This window comes from Nilaparvata lugens, chromosome 3, assembly GCF_014356525.2.
Source record: "Nilaparvata lugens isolate BPH chromosome 3, ASM1435652v1, whole genome shotgun sequence".
NCBI lineage: Eukaryota > Metazoa > Arthropoda > Insecta > Hemiptera > Delphacidae > Nilaparvata > Nilaparvata lugens.
In genome coordinates this window covers 66,480,580-66,494,737 of record NC_052506.1, presented here as the reverse complement: position 1 = coordinate 66,494,737, position 14,158 = coordinate 66,480,580, and the positions used below count along the sequence as shown (strand labels likewise).

The 14,158-nt window shown below is 33.8% G+C and overlaps 1 protein-coding gene across 3 annotated transcripts in view; it reads left to right on the top strand.

The window, feature by feature from the left end:
• LOC111048077 (protein cordon-bleu) overlaps positions 1-14,158 on the top strand; it is a 195,312-nt gene that overhangs the window by 51,780 nt on the left and 129,374 nt on the right. The gene's annotated exons all lie outside the window — the stretch shown is intronic.

The following is a 14,158-nucleotide window of genomic DNA, read 5'->3' as shown; positions in this document are numbered from 1 at the left end:
ACAGAGCTGGCCTTAGGATTATACTGAATGGAAATTCATCAACTTTTTATTCTAGCCATTTTAATTAATTTTTTGGCTCATTATTTTATGAGATAGATATTTCTCCACATTACAACGCTGCTACAAAGTTGTCATTAATCAATAACTTCGGAAGGGGTTTCACAAATGCTCGAAGCATTTTTGGGAACAATGCATGTTTGGAAATTGACTGCGGAGAAAGATTTGAAAAATCTTCGAACAAAAAATGGTAGAGAATGCAAGGTAGGAAGGAACTTGGAACTATATTAAAGCCTGCGGCAAGTTGTCATTAACAAAGCTACAGACGATCTGGACCATAAAACAATAGCGATTTCTCTTTCCAATCAATTTCCTACACTCAATGGAAGAATTGTAGGGTAACACACCTGAGATCACCTGCGCGTTTGTGCGCGTGCTAAAAAATAATACACGGATCAATCACACTTACACCGACTCGACCAGGATATTGCAATAATTAAACTTGGTTTGACTCCTGCAAGACAACGCTGAGGTATTCTTCACAGACATTATGCTTTCCCAAGCTTCCTTTCTTATTAAATTAAAAGAGAAGCATTGTAAACTCTACTTCCTTGATGTTTTATTTATAAACCTGCTTCATTGAATTAATTGAATTTAAAGTTAAATTTATCATTTCAACAATAGCTTCTAATTAATTATTTTATTATATTTTTTAATTACTAGATAAGTGATTGTTTAGATAATTTGTTTTTATTTATCGTTGAACAGATTGTTAATGCAATAAAAAAATAGCATAGTCATAGAGGAAAACTATTTGTTTCTCTCCTGAACCTTATGCTACACCACTCCCTGTTACTGTTCATCAACAGAGCAGCAGAGTAGCATGGAAGATTGCAAAAAATGAATCATTAAAAAAAGACGTGCATCATGAGGAATGAGATCATCAGCATTACTATTCTAATTATTGTGATGATGTTTTTAGACAATGTTAAGACACTAATTTCTGTCAATCAATATTGTAAAAATATTTTGTTTAAAAATTCCAAAGTTTTTCAATTAATGAATCATTACAATCAATCAATAAGTCATTAATCAACCAATCAATAAGTCATTACAACCAATTTTCTAAAAGGGAAATGATGAAGTGTTTGTGAATACTCTTTACTGGAATGCACATTTTTTATCGACAATAGGAACGAATTGTCGAGCTTTAGTACAAGTTATGGTCGAATAGTAGAACTGTAGGATCTCTATCATTCTCAATTCAAACTCAATAATGAACTATGAACGTTTTACATTTCTGCATCTTCGTGCAGCAAAGTTTCTCATATGAATTGCCTTTCTACGTTTTACTGTTATGCTGTTACATAATTCGATAGTCCGACAGCTATAATTCCACCACTTGATAACCCAAGAGACGTAAAAATTCCCATCATTCACTCAGTACATAACGGGTCATCTAAACAACCGGTTTTTTCGAGTGTATCAAAGATGTACAGGATTGATGCTTGAAGAAGGTTCCCCCTAGAAACAAGTGCTTCTATAGTTTTTGAGTTAGTATCTATTCTGTATTACAGTATTTGTAGCCTCCAGACTGAAATTCTTATCTACCAATTATTTCAAGCTCCATATACCTCGGAGTCAAGCTTTTATTTTCAGTGCTATAACTTCAGCTTCATTATCAGCAAAGCAGTAAAATGGTCATGGTGAGCTTGAAAAGAGAATCTCCATTCATGTAGTTTACAATAATACTATGTTTGGTTGTTTTACGATTTGAGCTAGCATAAAAATTATATCCCGAAGTAGCTCGTAGGTCGATCCAGCATTCAGTTTTTGTTTGACCCGTCAATAGGAAATTTACTACTCAGTACATGATACTCAACAGCACAAAATCCAAAAGTTAGAATTTGCAAGTGGTGATGTAGAAAGATATATAAGGAAGATTTCTAATGATATAGTTATAGTATTACGCTCATAGCATTATGACTTACAGTTATTTACTTTTACAAATCCTTTCATTTTCCTTAATTATACGGAAGTTCCATATTGTTAATACACGTAGGTGGATGGACACCGTTGTTCAGGTAACTTTTATGTCGCTTACATTATAATGTGAGAGTTCGTAAATACAATTTACAGCTAAATTGATATTACTGGACTGAAGATTACTTACTATACACCAAGACTTTCAAGTTGACCAATTCCTAGGTTATCATGTTGATCTAATGAGCTCATGGGTTCATATTCATATTCTATCACATTCTTTTTCGTTAATCATTCTCAACGAGAAAGTAAGTAGAATCATAGAGATTATCTATGATCTATTAAAATCATAGATTATCAGCTGTCTCTGGTAAAATCTTCTGCTGTAAGGCCTGTTACTTTCAGTGGGACTGAAAATCTTTAATTTCCAGATAACAACCACAAAGCTAAGGAATTGTGGTTTTAGCAGAAGTTCTTTACTTCTCGAAAAACTTGATTTCAGAGAGGAGAAAGACAAGGAAGAGTGAGAACCGATTTGTCACTCCTATTTACCTTGTTATAATTATAATAATTTTTGCAGTGGTATATCTCTTCTAATTATGCCACTTCCATTTCTCCATGTATAATATTATGGTACACTTTAATCATAGAGTACTATATTCACTATGAATCTATGCATTAATAATAATAATAATATTGTGATGATATTAATACAGTTTTGATATTTTATTGTACGTACTATCGCTGATTATTTTGATTGGAGTTGGCTATAGTCAACTTCAGTATTAGTATAAGTGGAACAGTAGTAGTATGTACAGTAAAGGTGAAGATAGGCTTGGAGAAGCAACCAATGAGCAGCATGTTGCTAGTGATTATGTTATGCATAATTTTGGTGTCACGATCTTCGACGAACTCAAGTGACTTCATCGCTAAGTACAAACCCAACCGGTCCACAGTCTGCGTGCATTGGACTGGGGTGGCCCACCACACAATCACCTCCACCCCCCCCCCCACAGGGGGGCTTCTCCCGTCACCATCTGACCCAGGCCGGCGCCTCAATCCAACCGGATAGATAACTATGACGTACCTCTGAAATTGCCACATTCTCATTAGTTTATGATCCACTTCATAATTCTTCAGAGACGAGTAACCAGTAATAAATACTATTAATGTGTTTTTATTCAACAATTTGCAATAAGTTATGAGCGAGGCTATAAATTTAATGAGATTTTCATCCTATTTTATTGAAGGGATCGCTTGGCAGGTTTAAAATTGATTTAATTGTTGAAGTTCAGGTTGAACGAATTTCGCACTCGTTACAAACATTAATGTTCTCTGAATCACTTTAACTGATTTGATGGGATCTGTGAAGATTCGAAGTGACGAGCTCCAACATCCAAGTCCACACTTGAAAAAATATTTTCTTTTATTCATTGAATATTGTATCTGAGTGATTGGAAGATTAATTAATTTGGAATGAGTGAACATTTAGAAAGGTTTGAAAGTGGACGAAAATCTTTACCAAGATAAGGATTTATTATTCATCCCAGTTAATGATTGTCCATTCTCTATAGAATCCACCCTAATAAGATATTTTTACTGTGTGAAAACTGGCTGTTCCACATGACAGTTTATTAATGTTGTACCAAAAATTATGATTATCAACAATAAATCAAGAATAATCACCCTTAAGTGATAAACGCACTTCATTGAGAAAGTTTACTAATAATAAAATATTGCCTGGGATTGAGAGAAGAGCCTGGAGAATGAGAACGTGGTAAAACGAATCGTGAGTAGAGTAGACCTATCAGTAGAATGCATTCATTGTTTGGCCTAGTCCTGTTTTGTGTTGGTCAGTTTTCACGTAATGCTGTAGAATTAGCGTATCATTAAATCAGGTGAACGTGAGAATACCTGTCAACAAGCAATTATTATTATTATTTTAATAATTTCGCAAGATACTGTTCAATGCTGCACTTGATAGATTAATCGCATTAGAATCACCATATAAATCAACTCATCCAGAATTCATTTTTAAGTGATGGTCAACCGAATCTGTTGAGTTTTCATTGTCTGATGGTATTCTTGAACTGAAGGGAATTTTACCGTACTCTCGTATGGTCACTCTATGATTATTATCATTTTAAATAGCACTTTTTTTGCAAATATTTTAAAAAGTTTAATAGTCAATTCAATTATTCAACCAGCCGCAAAAAAACAAATCCTAATTAATCTAATAATAGTTATTTGTATATCTAGAGTGAAGAGTACTGTTTTTCTCCCTGAGGAAAAAGTTTGAGGCAACAATTTTCCTGAGGGAGAAAAAACATATTTCTCGTGATATACACAACATTTTTCCTCCATCTACATTTTAATAAAAACTGCAAATAACATAATTTTTAAAAACCTACGTGACCAAACAATGTGTTACAACTTAATCTAAAAAGTAAACAGCTGGGCTGGCTTGTAATCATAGTTCTCCTCCGACTGCGCTAAGCGCTATCTTTTGGCAAAAGTTGTAACAACAATGGCTGCCAAAACTACAACTATGATTAAGTTCCCGTTTCAAATTTGATCAGTTAATAAGGAATATTCGTTGGCTGGTATTTTGAATAGCATGGAATATAAAAAATATTTATACATTTTTTTAGTATAGTGATATGAAGCTTGTAATAGTTTTTGCATACAAACATATATTTCATATGTTGATCAAATCTGGTCGAGGTATTGAATTTAGATAGCTCAATGACTCTATATGGTTCCTCATCTGAGGTTAGACCCTCTAACCTATTACAATGTAAGTTTTTAAAATAGAGATGCTTCCCATGCTATTCAAATGGAGTTACTTTTCCTCCCTGGGGAGTTTTTCTGTTTTGTACTACCGAGAGCGAAAAAGTGACACATTAGTATTATGTTTCAGGGAGTAAAGTAAGTACTTTAGACAGTAGGTGGAGGAAAAATATATTTTGAAGAGATTTTTTAATAGACATGAATAATGCATATCAACTTTGTAATCCTATTAGGTATTTTATTTGTTCAATCATTGTCTACTATCATCAGTTTTATGTGAAACAAGTTTAATTCTATTTCATGAACTTCGATGGCGTTGAATAAAAATTCATTTCCTACTACAGTACATACTACTTTTATTATGTATTAATTTTCAATTGTCTTTTTTTCAGGTGAGTTCATTGTCGAATAATTCAATTGATAAATTTACTTTGCACTACTCGTGGTGAGAATTCTGGATTACATAAAAATAATTATAGTTCAGTGTATGCGTTATCTTCGTTGATTGGGATATGACATTTTTTTACAATTATGATTACAATTTTTACAATTACAGTAATACCTCACTTCACGCTATTCTCACATTACATATCCTCTCATCAAATAAAATTTTTCGCAAATGCGAGTTTATTGACTATTGTATTTTTTCGAACTATTACCAAACCGCATATTTATTCTCCCCAATAATAATATTATTGTGAGAATTGACATGGCAGATAGCTTGTAATGGAAGAAATACGTAGAATATATTTTTCAAAAATGCATATCGTCTCTAGCAAACTACAATCAATAATATTCAATTAGGAGTGTTCACATCTGAACTTTTCAGAGCAGCCTGTTGGCAAGATCATCATTGTCAGAATGAACGGATGGGCACCAGTCCATCAGAAGAAAGAATTCAGGTTCACTGCAATATTGATCAGATATTATCCTACTACCTTATTATCATTATGCTTCTTACATAAGTAAATTGAAGACTTTCAATTTTTTAATTTGCCGAGAAATGTGAAAAATTCTAATTTTTAGACCAAAGTTCATAGATGTGTAAAGGTATGGTGAATTCCAATAAAACTGTGTCCTGTGGAACAAGTAACGGAAATTCCATAGCGATATTGCAATAAAAGATTATTCACTTTGTTCAATCCTTAAACAGAATATTCCAAGAGAAGAAGTTTGAATCTCGTAGAAAATCGATAACTTATTAGTTTTGTATTTGGTTTATTCCGTGCTGAGTGCCTGCCGTGTTGCATGTCTGGCTACTATGACTGTGACCCTGAAATCGTTGTAGGTAGGCGCACGCGCCCATAAACATAACACCTAGCCCAAACAAGAACTGTGGAAAACATACAAAATGAAAAGAGAGAATGTGGCAATGAGTGAGAAAGGACGAGAAAGCACTTAAGGGAGTAACACTGTTGAGCTATGTAATAAATTTTGTTTCCAGCCCACGATGCACCACAAACATAACATTGGTAAGGTTCTTTTATTTTATTTCGTTGACCTGATAAACAAATTGCAGCAAGGTCATTGCAAGGCTGTGTCGATGACAGGTGTTGTTGGTTGCCTGAATTACTTGTATTGTTGCACTCACTCTTATCACTAACTTATAGTTCTTGTGACAGTACAGTAGCTGTAGCATTATGTACTTTGACTGCAATATTACACAATCAACAATGTAAAATAATATAACAAAACTTTTCCTGCTTCTAATATGAATATAAGATACGTTGAAATAGTAGTACTTTGACTGTGGAAAATTTGACTGTGAGCTCATATTTATGTTATTTTACAGGGTTGATCGCTAATTTTGTATATGCTATTAGAAACTTATGGTTCTAGTTATTGATTTTGAGTTTCGAGTATTCAAACGAGATTGATATCTATTCATCATGAGATCATGATCTCATTATGAATAGATCATGAGATCATGATTCATCATCTATTCATCATATCATAGATCATGAGATAATATGGCTATTTCAGGCCACATAATACGAAAAGAGGCTTAATGTGAACGAGATATATTCAATGAAAATCCTATCATTGGTCTAAATATTTTTCCTTGTAAGTTGTCCATCATGATGATATTTTAACTGAAAAACTGAATGAATCTTGGGGATTTGCAACACACTGTAAATAATGCCACGAACAGGAGTTACATATCTTTTAATTTCCTTCATAATTATTAATTTTAATATCAATTACTTAATTTCTTACTCTGGGAAAACAGAGTAATCGATTCGGGAATATACTACTTTTGGGCAACGCCCAGATATAGAATGACTTGGATTAATGGTAAGGTTTGATAAATTGGAGTCTAACTATCTACTCTATGGAAAGAGTGCTCTCAGGATTCATCAGATCAATAGAACATAGTTGAAATTCCTCTGATAATAACTTCTAAAAGCTTCTGCTTCCGGCTTTTCGGGAAAAAGAGGATCAGAGAATTGCCTTCACTGAAAGGGTGATTTCTATATCGTACGGCTCACCCTGCTTGAAAGCCAGAGTTATTAGTCTTAGTTGCTGATAAATGGTTTTAAGGGATGGAAGGTAGTGGGCGTTACCCAAATGTTTTGTGGATCATCACGTCGTTGAAACTTTCCTTGAAACCTTTCTTTGCTGTGAAAACCATTAGAATAATTCAATGGATACGTCTCATCAAATAATCCAATATTGGCATTATCATTTACTAACCAAAGACTAAACTGGAGACTGGAGATCGACAATTTCTTTTATTTTTGAGCTCTGCATTGGGCGGAGTCGGATCACATCAAGAATACCATATAGAATAGCTTGTACTATCCTATCCTTGGGGCCATATGAGCTTCCTCCCGTAATAATTCAAAATTGCATTATTTGCTCCATTACACGTTAATAGTCTGATAAACCAGTTGGTTTATAATGAGGGAATAGATTGAATTATTGAACAAAGTAAGAATCGCAAAAGGAGTTGCGTTGGTGGAGTTCATTGTTGTTGTCTAACGTTATCGTTGTTATCTCCATCATACTTTTTACTAGACGATCCTAAATAGATTATTGAATCTTATTGAATCTTATTGACCGATTTATTTATGTTGCAAATGACACTGATGTAATAACGTTTGTAGATAAAATACCAAGTCAACCCTAATGCTAAAGTATTGTCTTAGTAGCAGCAAATTTCCATCTAACAATCATGGAAGACTCGAAATTAATTTATTACTCACAACAATAATTATTAGTTGATAATTTTGAGAGTTGATGATTGAAAAATCAATTTCTGAGGAAATGACATGGATATTTTTATTGAAAACACTGCGAGTTTTTACTTGGGATACCAGTCAGTACACACAAGTGTTATAATGTAGTAGGCTTCGGCGGAAGTTAAAAGAAGTCTTGTCAAATACTAACCTGGTGTGGGGGGTTCAAGTGATCAAGAAGACAGTTCTCTCAGGGTAAGAAATTGTAATTTAGAATTCGAATTCTTTCAATTCAACAATAAATATTGTTTTGTAATATTAATAAAATTTTCAATTCAACCTCGTATTGCAGTAGGCATCAACAACACGGTCCTTGACAAAATCCTTTTTCAATAGAATCGTAGCAGCTGTTTCGGAAAATCGCAGAGGCATTCGAAGATTTATTTGCTTTTGATTAGCTGTCCAACCAAAGTTCTAGTTCATTTGAGTGGGCTTCGATCTGCCCACACTGCCCAAGCCTACGGCACAGGTGTTGGCACACCACATTGCTCTTGGGATTTAATTGATTCCAGTCTGCTCTATTAGATCAGCATGCATTCCAATTCGCCTACATTCGTGTTCTTGGCTGCTGCCAACAATAAATAGGAAGTTGTTGCCAAGACTCTACATTGTATGTATGATTACTCAATAACTTTCGACTTCAACAATGGAATTCAAGCTATAAGCTGGACTTAATCTCATTCACACCTCGCTGCTCACACCTAGCTTTGTTCATCCAAACAATTAAACATCTATAAAATAAATTAAGAAATTATCCCCTCAACGTGGATAGTTCAATAATTCACATTCGATTCATACAAGATTAAGTTCTCTATTGATATTCCATGGTTAAACTTATTGTTCAAACATAAAAGTTCAGATAAATGCAATTCCCAATCCATATTTGTATCACGATTACTATTACATTAATATCATATCATTGAGCAAAAAAAAAAAAAATCATCTTCAAGCTTGATATTTATGAAAATCAGAAACTATGCTACATCTGAAGTTTTGTGAGTGGTGGCTGAGTTTATCAATTTCTATTCAATTGTAAAAACACAGCAGTGGTCTGCTGGAAAGAGTTCGAAATTGATTGAAGAAATTGCAACTCAATTACAACGGAGATAGCTAAGATCTACCTTATTGTTACAAAATATAAGTGATTGCAGGTTTTCACATACTTGATTGATGGCCTAAAATTTAATGATGCAAGCTGCAGTACAACTTGATAACTTTCAAACGTGGATGTTCCCCCATCAATTTTGTCCATGATGGAGAAATCATTGTTGCAATTTCACCAAGAGACCAGTGACTCGTCACTCTCGTCATTTGTATTCAGTCCAACTTAACTTATAAAATACGTAATTGCCATTCGCACACAATGGTTTGACGGGTTTAAACGATTCCATTGCTTTTACAATAATTAGATAGTAAATTTCAACCAAGAATGAAATTGATTGGATAATATATGTCTACAATGAACAATGACAGTATATAGGGCAAGTAACACTAGAGTTTTCGAATTGAATGAAAGCAAATCTGTGAACATTAGTATTGACTGTTGAGTTTGTATCTAACGCAGGAGTGACTTCTCAAGTTTTCAAATCGGAAGTGCTTGTGTGGTGCGCTTGGAAACATCTAAATCTGCTTGTCTCCATTTCCTTCCTACTTGGCTAGAACAATGGCTGGCTGTGTTCTCTCCTCGCTCGGTTCGGTAATCTCCCGTGAAATGTGGAGAAATTTAGCAGCAATGAGCCACCGAACGAACGCGCATAAACATAAGCCGAGCGCATGCAATCTCCTTTCTGAAGAGGCTGAGACTGAATTATTCTCGACATGACTATCTATAATATAGACATATATGATATAGACATAGACATCATTCCGAACAAAGTATTTCGAATGCAGCTTGTAGCCTACTTATAATTTTATTAGCTGGGATAATGCCAAAGATTGCCTTCCCTTAGCGGAAGGCGAAGAAATCGTGTATGATGATAGAAATGCTTCAGTATTTCTATGATTATCAGTTAAGTTGATTGAACAGTGAATGGATGTCTATATTCTATGACTCTAGAAGTTGTTTCTTTTAAATTTCCATTTACCGACTCGTCCTGTAGTTGGAGTATGAAACGCATTGTGAAAAAACTGCCGAATCTTTTCTATCAAATGCAACTTTAATGAAGAGTAGTTGTTCTATTCCTTATTTATAACCTTTCTATCCTTAGAAAAGTGGCGGAAAGGCTATGTTTAATTTATCCAGCAGTATTCTTAAGAAGTTATCCATTGAAGAAGAATTTCTATGAACTTGAACAATGATATATTATTTCTTTCGCTATTAATTCAATGTTCATCGCTGTTTACTTTTAGAATTCTGAATTTCTTTTAGATTTGATTTAATCTGATTTACAATCACTACTTTACTTCAAGAACTCCAATGAACTTGGAAAGTCTTGAATGAAGCAATAAACTGGAGAGATGATATTGAACATTCACTTTCATAAACCAGTTTCTGATCATTCCAAGACATTATCATTTTTGTTCATTACCTGAGCTTGTTGCTTATGACCAGCCATATCAAATACGAACGCATACTGCCCATCTTCTTCGTAATGGGCTCACTTCGTCAAAAGGAAAACCACAAATCCTTGTGGTCAACCAATAAATGTTTTATATTTCTGATAGGCCTAGGCACAGGATCATCGCAATTTGTGGAAACGAATTGGAATCGATCCAACGTTGGATTAATACAGTAGGCTATGTTCAACCATCTCTTCGGAAACGGTAAAACTGATAACGAAGGCATTGATCTTCGAATGTTTCTTTCCGATTAGTGGTTTACAGTTGGGAAGGTCACTAACCGATCCGGAGTTGAGGATTGATTTTTTCAAACGTTCTACTCCTTTCTAAATCAGACTGGGAATTTTCGTGGCAATCTCAATAACTATAGAAAAACGAGTATAGCATAAAGTGGAACTATGAGAATTGATGGTAATTTTCTGAAAGGGAATTTCAGTGCCTTGATAGGAAATTAATTACCAATTTTCTTCTTGGTCGATTATTAGATGTATATTTCGTAGTACACATGAAGGGAAATCAATGCATGGAATATCATTGATTTTATACCTAACTTTTCAGCCTATGTGAAAGTGGATTGTGAGTGAGTTTTTAGTACACGTTATAGGATCGATAAGATCATACAATGTTTTAAAAATATCTTGAGACAAGCTCCATACTTTTTTAATCGTCTCTCATAATTATCTTGACCTTGAGAAATATCATGTAGAGAAGATGTCTTAATTTGTCCAACCCCAGAGCATAGGCCTATCCTCACTTTATTCGTTCATTGGTTGGTTCTTTATCTTTTTTATTCACTTTTTGTGTAGTTGAGAAGTTGATATTGTGGTAATTATTCATATTGAATGAAAAAGACTAAGAAATTGTCAAAAAACACTGATTTATTGATACTTAGAAAGACCGGTTTCGGTTATTAAACCATTGTCAATCTCTGACAAACTATAAACTCATTGACAATCAGAGATTGACAATGGTGTAATAACCGAAACCGGTCTTTCTAAGCATCAATAAATCTGTGGTTTTTTGTCAATTTCTTAGTCTTTTTCATTTTTTTATTATTTAAGTATGAAAAATTAATTAATCAGAAAAAAGATTGAATGCAACTTTAATAACGATAATATAATATTGTGATGAAACTACATAAATCGGCGGTAATTCAAAAAATAATAAATTGTTGATTCTCTGAAAAGGATATAAACTAATATCCTTCCCACACGACCGGATAGACATAACTTATGCTATATCATCATCAATTGGTATTTTTTGATATTCATTTGTACGACTCATTTAATATTAATTACGTTCTATTAGAGAATTAGAGTATAGCTACTGTATATAAATTGTTATTCTATGTATTACATAGTATTACATAGAACCATAGAGAAAAGATAGCGTGATATTTTGATGTCTTTTATCTTTGTTAAATTCATAATATTATAATAAACTATAAGCTATACCACTATACCAGTGGCGTAACGCTTCTAAACCGGGCCCCCCCGCAAAAAAAAAAATCCGGGTCCCTCTTCTAAAATCGTACCACCTTTCTCCAGCACCCTTCTCCCTTAATCCCAAGCATTAAACTCTAATGCGAACGTACATCTTTAATGAGTGAATTACATAGCTTAGTTGAAAAAATAAAACTTGTTTGATTTGATGTATCCTACAAGCCTCCAAGTTCTGCAATCACTGCTTTCTGGGTACAGTAGCACCTTGGTTCTTTCTCCCACATGTCTATTTTCTCACATGTTTGTATTCTGATTTCTTGTTCGTGCACTTAAAGAAGTTTAATTTTTAGGTTTTAGTAAGAAGTTTAAATTTTTCAAGGTTTAAAATTAGAGTTCGATTGATAATATTATTTATTTTATTGATTTGAAAAAAATGTACAGAAGAAATAGCAGCCTACCTTTGAGTTGTCTTCTTACACAATGAATGATAACTTTCATTTTCTATAATAAAACTTCTGCTTTTTTTATCAAAAGTTACTTCCATGATTATTTAATTTTTCTTTTTAAAGTATGCTATATATAATTATCATTTCGGGCCCTAACCCGGCCCCCTAGACCGGGTGATTTTATTTTTTTAGAAAACCTATATTAGCCTACATATTATACGGGCCCTAGCCCGGGCCCCCTATGGACCCGGGGCCCCCCCGCGCCACGGGGGCAGCGGGGGTGTACGTTACGCCACTGCACTATACCAGCATAAGTTCTAATCTACATGAATAAATAAATCTGTAAAATGTAATAATTTTGCTCTAAATAAATCCTAATGATGCTGATCCGTACAAAAAGAAAAAATATAACAATGAGGAATGGAATAAAAAAATGTAAAGAGTCTTTTAAAGTAGTTGAGTATTTTTAATTCAATAGAGTACATATGTTACATTGTCTTTCAATCTGACGAATGAAATTTCATAATTCTTCTTATATCGATTGTTCGTAATATGGGCTACTCAATGAGTTGTTTATGCATTTACTGGTATCTGGTAAGTCATAAACGTTTTCGCCCTTCCAGACGTGTCTCTTGTCTCTAGCTTTAAATAAGAGCTAGAGAGAACAGAATTTACCTCAGTGGAAACGGTACTCTAGAACTATAGATCTCAATGGATGCTGATTAAAAGATGTGCTTTCTTGTAGAAAATCATCTTACTCGCCTGTTATCAGTGCTTGTAGAGTGTGTGAGTGTGCATAGTGAGGAGGGTGAAGTAGCTCCTACCTCGTCTGCTGCTAGACGAGTCGAGTTCAGGTCACCAAAGAGATGCTCTGATGGAGGTCAGCCGATCGGGGATCGGAGGCCACCTATTTGGGCCACTGGGCGAAGCAGTTCGCCACAGGCTGGCTCAATTATTTATTATTCGTCCCAATTACTTGGAAAATAAATATTTAGAGATACTTGAACATTTATACACCATCACAATTTATTGTCAAATCATTTTTCATTATCTCAATGCATTGCCACGTCTATCTTCTAATCTGAAATCAATAATATCGATAGCCAACGTGAAAGTGTCATCCATGATATTTGAGCATGACATAACATTTTTGATTCTTGTTGGTTTTGATTGAATTCAGTAGACAATTTACTCAAAATAAAACCCTTTTTGAATTGTTTTATTTCCGGGAGTAACAAAAACTTTCCTGTTACAGTGTTAATAATGAAAAAAAATTCTGTAGGACTCCGCCTGTAATCCAATTTTTAGTTCTGTAATTAAGATCAAAAATATATTACTTATCAGTCAATCAGGTCCTAGATTGTACTAAAAATCAGCAAAAGTATGTAGCCTGATTATTAATTAAAATGATGAAGTAATGATTTAAAGTGTATCCGAATTTCCCTCAACCCAACGAAATTTAATGGTACTGAATGAAACACCAGATACCTATCAACATACTGTCTAACTAGTACTTTTTTAATCTCTCTATCTATATTTAGGTATTTTCAATTAATATCTCTCTCCTTCCACCTCAGATATAATCACCATCATCATACAGTAAACAAACTAGAATAATCATAACAAAAGAAAATAAAAAGAGAAACGAGAGAACATAAAATTTATTAGTTTGAATGGGATCAAATATATTGTGAGATTCACT